Source organism: Melopsittacus undulatus, chromosome 5 (assembly GCF_012275295.1).
Source record: "Melopsittacus undulatus isolate bMelUnd1 chromosome 5, bMelUnd1.mat.Z, whole genome shotgun sequence".
Taxonomy (NCBI): domain Eukaryota; kingdom Metazoa; phylum Chordata; class Aves; order Psittaciformes; family Psittaculidae; genus Melopsittacus; species Melopsittacus undulatus.
This window is the reverse complement of record NC_047531.1, coordinates 37,294,312-37,301,112: the sequence shown is the minus strand read 5'-3', so window position 1 is coordinate 37,301,112 and position 6,801 is coordinate 37,294,312. Positions and strand designations below refer to the sequence as shown.

Sequence of the window (6,801 nt, the reverse complement as noted above, 5' to 3'; positions counted from 1 at the left end):
GTTTCTGACCTGGCTGGGGAACACAGACCCACGATCTTGAGGACTCAGGGCATCAGCATCAGGCAGGGCAGCATCTGAGCTGTTGGCTCAGGATTGCACTTGCAATGTTGGTCAAGAGGACATGTCCTGTGTCATCCTACATGCAGGGGAGTGCAAGCAGGTCTGAGAACATGCAGCTCTCCTTTTTCTCCAACTAGCAGAGCTCTGGCATTCACACCATTGCAGCCTCTCTGGTTTTGCTCAGGTATATGGGAGCTGTTCCCTCTTCCCATCAGCTCCAGAAAATCAGGCTGTTGGGCTTTGGCTTCACCATGTCTGCAATTCACATGAAACATAGATTTAGATAGTTTTGGTAAAATGACTCAAATTTCAAGGCAGCTTTTGCAATCAGGAACTCCTTTCCCTGAACACTTTCCAGCAATCAGTTTACAACAGCATCATTTATCATCATTGCTTAATGATACATTAGCAATACTTCTGCCCTGGCAGTTAGGCTGTCTGTAGGAGCCATTACTGCCCTCTGGGCAACTGCCAGACCCCACACTGCCTGGGCAGCTCTCCAGTTTCACTCCACTTGCTACTGAGAGCTGCTTCAGGTATTTGAGCTAAGCCTTGCCTGCTGTGCTCATTTCTAAGGCTTTATACTTTCTGTGCTAGAGTGACCGACCACTAAAATAAACCTGACATGGCTTTTTTTTTTTTCCTTTTTTCTTGGGAAGCAATTTCAGCACAATTCCACCTATTGCCTCACAAACACGGTTATTTAACACAGCCTGGAACCTTAATCCTTCTGTTTGGGTTTGTTGGGATTGTTTTTAATTTAGGTATCAATTCTGCTTTTTCTATTTTACAGATAAATTTGCCTCCAAAATCCAAATAGCCAAGTTAGCTCCTGTTACAGCAAAGGTGAGCTGCGCAATTTCTCTCTGCTCCCCAAAGCTGGCTTTTCCCTTACTGGAGAATAACCAGGTGTCTCCTGGCCCCTGATAAGAAAGCAAGCTCTAAATCAACAGGTAGCAGTTAAGATAGGTGGCTCACTGATACTGCAACTTTCATGTTGCTTTTAATGATGTGGACAGCCTTGACTTTCTGTGCTCCCTTTGCTAGGCCAAAAAGCAGCTGAGAGCCTGGAAAACCACAAGTGATAAGAGGCCAGTACAAACACAGCACCTGCCTGCAAGTTTTGACCATGTCAGCTCTTGCAATCACAGCTGTATTGCTCAAAGGAATATGAAAAAGCTCAGCAAAAACTTTCTGATAATGTTTTCATGTCTGGAAATATCCTTTGGTCACAACCACAATGTCTGAAAATGTTCATTCTGAATAAATTTCTTCTGAAAAGCAAATGAAAACGAAGTTAAGAATGTTAAGTTCTTAAGAAAGTTAAGTATGTTTCACTGTGGAAACATACCAGGCTGGAACATTTCAATTTGACATATTCAAATACTTTGAAATTAAAAATGCAACATAAGGAAATCAAAGTTATAAATGAAAAAAAAAATGTATTTCAGATTATTTTATCCAATCCAGAACAGTAAAATAGTCCCAACATTTAGTATTAACAGAAACTCCAAAATTACACTTTATTATGGTTTTATTTTAAATTAGAAAATCCTGGGGAGCAGCTCTAAAGCTGGCATTTGGTAACCTCTCTGCAAAAAAACAGGCATACGTTTCTCTTTTATAGCTTTTGATCAGTCTGTTTTCCCCTGACATGTAGAGGGGTTTTATTTTTTCCACGCTTGAGCAGCAATTTAAATTGTAGGGTTTTAACAGAAAACTTAAAGGTAATTTTAGATGGAGATGCAATGTAAGATCAGGATATGATTTTTTCTTTCACTGTATTTACTTAGATTACTGAGTTAGTAAAACAGGACACCCGAGGTAAAAGTACAGCATGCCAACACATTTGAAGTATAGCAGTTTCAAACTGTCTCTAAATTGCCTCCTCCTCGTGGCATTTTCCTTTGTTTTCCAGTGCCTGGAGAAAAAAAAAAATTGAATTTCATTCAGTAAGTGGTAAAAAGCAATAAAATGAACTCTGCAAAATTGAACTAAGATAAGATAACTTGTATGTTAATACATTTATGGACTCTCAGACCCAAGGCTTCATAGCAAAGCAGCCTTTGCATAAACTACCTTAGCTGGGAAGAGTCACATCTACCTTTACCCCGAGTTCATCAGTGCAGGTGCTTGCATTGATTCCATCAGCAGTGGTAGAGCTGAGGTAATAAAATCAGCAGGCAGAAACAAAACTGGTACTTAATCACGTAACTCTGCTGAAATTGGATGAAGGCTGCTTCATGTGACCAGGTCACTAAGGGGATGCTGCAGGAAGGGAATCATACTGTCTGCAAGTCCTGGTATGGAAGAGAATTTAAACATTCTGGGATTTCTGTGTCATTTTTCATACCGCCTCCACTCCACCACTCATCTGAGTTGCTGCTCGTGTTAGTTACCGCTTGGTAAGGAAGAAAGCAAGATGAAACACTGCACCTTCAGATACACAGATCTGGCTGGCTGGGGAGCTGTGTACCCAAGGGATGCCCCAACCTACCCTTCACCCCTTTTTTATGGTCCCAACAAAACATAAATGATGAAAACCAGCCCATTCTGGTTCTTATGCACAGGCAGCAGGTCTCTCCGAGGCCCTTGTTTGGTGCTTTTCACTCCTGGGAAGCAAGCAGGGAGAGAGCCCATCCTTCCTAGGTAGAAGAATGGTCCAGATAAAAACGCCCCAAGTTACTGACAACATCTAAGGCCTTGCAGTCAGGCTGGGAATCTTTTTTAGTAATCAACTTGACTTTAAGCCTCCAGCTTACCCTTTCCCAACGCTGCACTGCCATTTTGCTTGTGCTATGGCTGTGATGACTGCCACCCATCCCTGCTTCATAGTGAGCATGGGCAGGGAAAGCGCACTGAGCAACTGGACCGTAAGGCAGCAAGTCCAGGTTTGTATTTTGATGCCTTACAAATTATGCCACCTCACCAACACACCAGTGCGGACTCCCAGTTTTTCTCACCCCATTGGGTCACAGCTATTTGAATTATATCCTCCAGGTTTTCTCTGATTCACATCACGGACACAGGGAATGGTTCCTGCCCATCAGGGGTTTGGTGGGTTATGAGAAACCCCAGCAGACCAAGAGACCTCCAAGGGCTGCTGCTTCTGGCATCTCTAATGCCTGACAGCTTAGTCCCTGGGCATTTCAATGCCAAGTTAAAAAGCTCACTCATCGCTTGAACTTAAAATAGTACATTTTCAAATGTTAAAAATATTTCTGCATAAGGACCTACCTCTATAACTAAAACCCAGTTGTATTCGAGCCTTAGAGGGAATTTAAGTGCTTACTTTCAGGCACAAAGCAAGCCTGGGAAAGTTCAGAGGTCAGACAAATCCAAACCCTCATGAAAACTTATGGTGACAAAATATAGGCATTCTAGTTTATCAGCCTGCACTCAAGGGGCTGCAGATGGCAAAAAAAATTAGCCCCAGGAGACCACGAGCACTGGATCTCCAGGTTCAAGCCCTGGGATGGGAGCACCAGGATTCGCAGCCTGGCCCAGAGCAAGGCCGGCAATTCCACTGCATGATGGCCCTGCAAATGTTGGCAGAGGGATCCTCTCCTGGTGGTGATGAGGTGAGGCAGGATTCACAGCCGACAGCTCGGCCCGTCGCCACAACAGGGCTCCCCCACCAGGAGAGGGCTCTCCGCCGGCGCCTCCTCCGCTTCCCCCCTTGCAGGAGCGGATCTCGACAGCCCCACCCGGAGCCAACGACAACAACGCACACCTACGAGCAGCCCAGCCCCCGTCCCTCGCCCCCCCCGCGCACCCAGAGCAGCCTTGCCCGCCCCCCGGAGCCCAGCCACAGCTCACAGGCACGGCCCCAGCCTCGCCCTGGCCCCGCGCCCACAGACTGCAGCCGCCCTCCCCCTCCATCCCGCCACAGCCTCTCCAGCCCTGCCAGAGCCAAGGCCGAGGGCACGTGGCGGGCGGTGGAGGCGGGGCCCCTCCCCCTGCCCCGAGCCGAGCACTACTGGGTCACCAGAACGTGCTTACTGACGGCCGCGGCCGCCCGGTCCCCGCGGGGCACTGCTCACGGGAGCAGATCACTGCTCACGGGAGGAGCGCGGACCGAACGGGGAACGGTGACGGTTTAACGGTGGCTCCAACATGCACGTGGGGATAGGGAGAAACGGCGGGGAAGGAGCACCCTCGGCGCGGTGCCAGCCCCGCCCCACAGCGGGGCCAGGGACGGCAGGCGCTCCCACCTCACCTAGTGTAGGAGGTAGGCGTCATGGCTGAAGAGCGCTTTGGTGGTGCTACAGCAGACCACGCTGTTCTTCATCTGGTATCGCTGCCCGTTGCTGGCCTGCAGGAGGAGAAGACAGAATGGGGTCAGGCTGGGTCCAGGGCCTCTCCTGGCCCAAAGACCAGCAGCAGCAGCACCCATCAGCAGAGCTCCTCTGGCCAAAGCCCACAGCAGCTCAGGACAGGCAAGAGGACTCTGCAAGAGCACTTCCTGCAGCGGAGCACAGCCTGTACCCCCCCATCCCTACAGTGCTCCCAGCCACACACATCTGCTGAGCACCTTCCTTGCTGCAGCCAGCAAGGACCCAGCAGCACCCACCAGCTTTCAGCCCAGAGTGGCCTCTGCTCACCTTCACATAACAATAGTAATGCCCCATCTGGCAGCCGTACCCAGAGTGTACCAGCACTGCACAGAGCCCACACGTGACAGGACCCCCGTTGTTCTGAGACGTGTATGGGTGGATGTTCAGGACCTCTGGGTATGCCACAGGCTGCAGAGGAAGAGAGGCTGTGCCAGGAGCCTGCACAGCAGACCCATTTCTTGCTAGAGCAGGAGCAGCTGAGCTGTCCTGCGAGCCCATCTCTTGAGAGTGGGACGTGATTTCCTCAGGCAGTCATCACCATGAGGAAGGTGCCAGGACGCGCTCCCAGGGCACAGCTGGGCAAGGGTGGCAGGACGGCTTCCCACCCTGCTGCTGGGGCCAGGAGGTGTCCCAGCTCTGCATTGCTGAGCACTCACTTTGCTGATTTTCCGCTCTTCATAGAAGGAGAATCACTTAATTGAGAGCATGTGAACATCAGAAGCTCAGTGGATGCTGAAGCATTTGCTGCCGACACTGTTGTTGCATCTGCCCAGGAAGAGCTGTGTTACTCAGGCTGTTCTACCACCCAGATGATTGCCAGCTCTGGCCAAGTGGCAAAACCCATGGAAATGACCCCACAGGCACCAGGTACCTGCTCACGGCCACATCTACGTGACCCAGTCCTCCTCATGAGAGGAGTGAGCTGAGGAGCAGCAGCTTTCACCACAGGCTTCCACGGCTTCACTCTTTAGAATGGAACAGGTTGAGAAGCCTTCCTGTGTTGTGGCTTTCTGCCTGCTTGCCACCAGCACAGCCGCAGCCCCGTTCCTGCCCTCAGCCCCACACTCACCCTGCACACAGGTAGTTCTCCCACACAACAGGTCTGGCTTCACAAACAGCTCCAGTGCTTACCGTAGGTCTCTGGCTTGCTGCAAAGACGGAGGAAAGGTCAGTGCATGGGTGGCCAGGCTAGGAGACAGCCCGGCTCTCTGCTGAGACACTGGCCCCAGGAAAGCACGAGCACAGGATCCCCGCCCGATGCAGTACCCAGATCTCCAGTGCCAGGTCCAGGAACAGTTCATACATGTCCGAGACGTTCTTGCACTCCAGACACTCCAGTGCAAAGGAAAGAGCAATGTGCCTGTGCTGGCACACCAACCTGCACCTGCCACCACCCAGCACAGCGCAGGAGCCACCTCCCACTCTCTCAATTTGAGCTCTGGGATGGGAGCACCAGGGCTTACAGCCTGGCACAGAGCAAGACTGGCAATTCCATTGTGTGCCAGCACAGCAAGCTTTTGAAGTGGGTTCCATTGCTGGTGGCGATGAGCTGCGGATCCACAGCCAACAGCTTTTGCCATCACCACAACCGGGCTACTGACCTGACCAGCAGCAGCTCTGGATTATTTCCATGTGCTCAGTCATTTTCCCAAAGCTTTTTAATTACAAGGCTCCCAGCAAAGCAGCAGCCCCGAGTGACTGCAGGCCCAGGGCCTGGCACCAAGCACTCACCACGGGACCCCAGGTAACCACCAAAGATCTGGTGACCCAGTGTGGTGGCCTGGCTCTTGCAGTCTAAACTAGAAACAGCAGCACCGGGTCTCACACTGTCCCTGCACCATGAACATGCCACAGCCAGCAGGGTGTCCTCAGCACAAACTGCTGGCTGGAGCTCAGAGCTGGGCACTGCAGGGGCAACACAACTTCCCAGAGCAAGGGTCCAGGGATCCAAGTGCTGCCTGGGGAGCACACTGACCGCAGTCCCCTCCAGCAGGGGCAGGGGACCAGCAAGGTGTCACTGGAAAAGAGGATCAGCAGTCCACCAGAGAGAGGCCTCATGTACGTGGTGCAGCCACTCAGGCAGGACCTCTGCATGCCTTCGATGGTGTAACCACAGGAACTTGTGTGCATCTTCCTGCTGCCCGAAGTGCATGTGCTGAACAATCTCTGCAGGAGAGGGAGGAATCAGCCGCAGCACGTGCTGCAGGAGAGCCCCCAGCCTCTCTTGGGGGCCCCAGGGGTTGAGTCGCCTCAAACCAAAGCAGACGGCAGACTCATGTCAGCCATGAGGGAACCCCACACACAGCGCATGAGGTCACCACATCCCGGCAGGCTCCATGAGTCACCTGCCCTCATCTCAAAGGTTCTGTTCCTTGCTCTCCAGCTCAGCTGTGTGAGGGGAGGG

The 6,801-nt window shown here is 51.5% G+C and overlaps 1 long non-coding RNA gene across 2 annotated transcripts; it reads right to left on the bottom strand.

The window, feature by feature from the left end:
- Positions 1–1,552: 1,552 nt before the first annotated feature.
- LOC115945424 (uncharacterized) lies at positions 1,553–5,786 on the bottom strand. 2 transcript variants are annotated; one of them, XR_004549633.1, is made up of 6 exons: positions 5,664–5,786; positions 5,467–5,545; positions 5,054–5,162; positions 4,665–4,805; positions 4,280–4,375; positions 1,553–1,981 (listed from the first exon to the last, which is right to left on the bottom strand). It is a non-coding gene; the product is annotated as an uncharacterized lncRNA (long non-coding RNA). The 2 variants fall into 2 exon arrangements; XR_004549634.1 differs by lacking the exon at positions 5,054–5,162.
- Between the last annotated feature and the right edge of the window lie 1,015 nt (positions 5,787–6,801).